Source organism: Montipora foliosa, chromosome 5 (genome assembly GCF_036669935.1).
Source record: "Montipora foliosa isolate CH-2021 chromosome 5, ASM3666993v2, whole genome shotgun sequence".
Lineage (NCBI taxonomy): Eukaryota > Metazoa > Cnidaria > Anthozoa > Scleractinia > Acroporidae > Montipora > Montipora foliosa.
In genome coordinates, this window is record NC_090873.1 from 35,571,209 (window position 1) to 35,572,973 (window position 1,765).

Sequence of the window (1,765 nt, forward strand, 5' to 3'; positions counted from 1 at the left end):
AGACCAAACACATTAGAACCACTTCTCTAACTCTTATGATTTATTCACAAATCGGGGGCATTCTACGTTAAATCCAGTGTAATCTGAAACAGTCCTTCACAGTTCTGTTGTGACCACTGGGCACCTACTTCGTGCGTATTTACAAATGTTCGCTTCAAATTCAGCATTTAATCTTTCAAGTTTCCTGGGTTAGTTATCGGTCGATAAAACAGCTGCAAATCAGCAATGCTTGATATTTAAGTTGTTTGTTGGGTGACAACTGTTACATGACCAGCACGTGAAAGGTAGTGAGGCTATTGCAAGGTCACCACCGGTCACCGTGAGCATGGATTGCAATAAAATAATCCAGTTACTTTACTTTATCAACCTCGTTCCCAGGACCATTCCCTTCGTTTTGGGAAAGGCCCTGGGAGATAGGTTGTGTTTTTACTTTAAGAGATGGCAAGGCTCCAAGGGAAGGTTCTATCCATGGATTCTTATCTATTCACTCTCTGTTTGACTGTAAGAAAAGGTGTTTGTTATCTCTCATACTTTTATAGTGAATAGTGTATTTTTACATATAAACAAGATGTCAAACTTGAAGTCAATTTAATAATGCGGCTAAAGTGAACTCAAAACTGAACTCCAAAATTTAATCTCATAAAGCACTTCCTTACTCTCTACCTGAGAGAAAAAAGAAACTTCTGGCAACGCACACTCTGCAACTTGGTAGCTAGCACTGATTTGCCGTAAAAGATGCGTGTGTTTGCCTTCTTTAAAGATATCGCTAGACTTCAAAAACACGACAGCCTAAATCTGAGCAAATTCGAAGAACGAGGCTCCCACTGGACCATAATTTATCCGCAACAAATAAAGTAGTTTTTAAAGGAGTGTTGCCGGTAATCGCGCGATTGCTTTCAGTTTTAGTTAGAAAAAGGGCGTGCCATTCTTTCATTAAAAAAAAAAAAAACGTTTGAGCCATATTTTCATCAAAACCACGCCTATTTGGCACTCGGCGACGTGTAGTTGCTTTGAAGGCCTATTTGATTTCTTTCGTTTGCAACGCTTGGCCAGAAACGACGTTGTCCATGACAGTTAGTGTCAAAATAACTCTGCAATATTTGTGTTAAGACACAATAGGGCCATTTATACGGGAGAAAATAAGACGCGTCTCAGCAACGATGGTCTTAAATAGGACGCGAACTGTACCATTAACATTTATACGCTCGCGTCCTACATAAGACGCGAACATCTGGTATAAATGGTTCGCGTCTTATAAATCTAGCACGCCCTCGAAGAATAACTGTTAATTCACAGTTACCACCTTTTGTACTTTTCATCCGCAAAGTTGCGAATTGAAAACTCTTTCAATTCAATTGATTATAAAAAAAAAAAAAAAACTTACACCGGCGCTTCTCACGCAGTTATCAAGTTGTTCGGCGATTGCCAGTTCCCGGCAAAGGGAACTCTTTCTCTTCCACCAAAGTCCAAGTGTTTTTCTGTTTTGTTGGTGTTTTTGAAGTCCATGCACCTGACCTGGAGTGAAATTCGAAAGGTGGCACAAGACCGCTCCCGCTGGAGAGAGACTGTAGAGGCCTTATGCGTCCCATGGCGCAAAAAGGACTGATGATGATGATAATGATGATGGTGTTTTTGAGCCTGACTGGAAAGCCATTTTTTTGCCTGGGTGACTCGTCAATAAAATGACCATGTTGTTGTTGTCGTCACGCAGGTGACAGGCATGCGCACTTATAGTTCACGTCTTATTTAGGGCGCGAAACCGTTT

At 40.9% G+C, this 1,765-nt stretch overlaps 1 protein-coding gene across 1 annotated transcript in view; it reads right to left on the reverse strand.

Moving 5' to 3' along the window:
* Positions 1-1,765, reverse strand: part of LOC138004064 (uncharacterized) — a 13,829-nt gene continuing 12,064 nt past the window's right edge. The window contains exon 5 of the mRNA XM_068850461.1: positions 1-1,765. This exon is cut by the window's right edge and continues 716 nt beyond it. The gene's annotated coding sequence lies outside the window, so the exon portion shown is untranslated.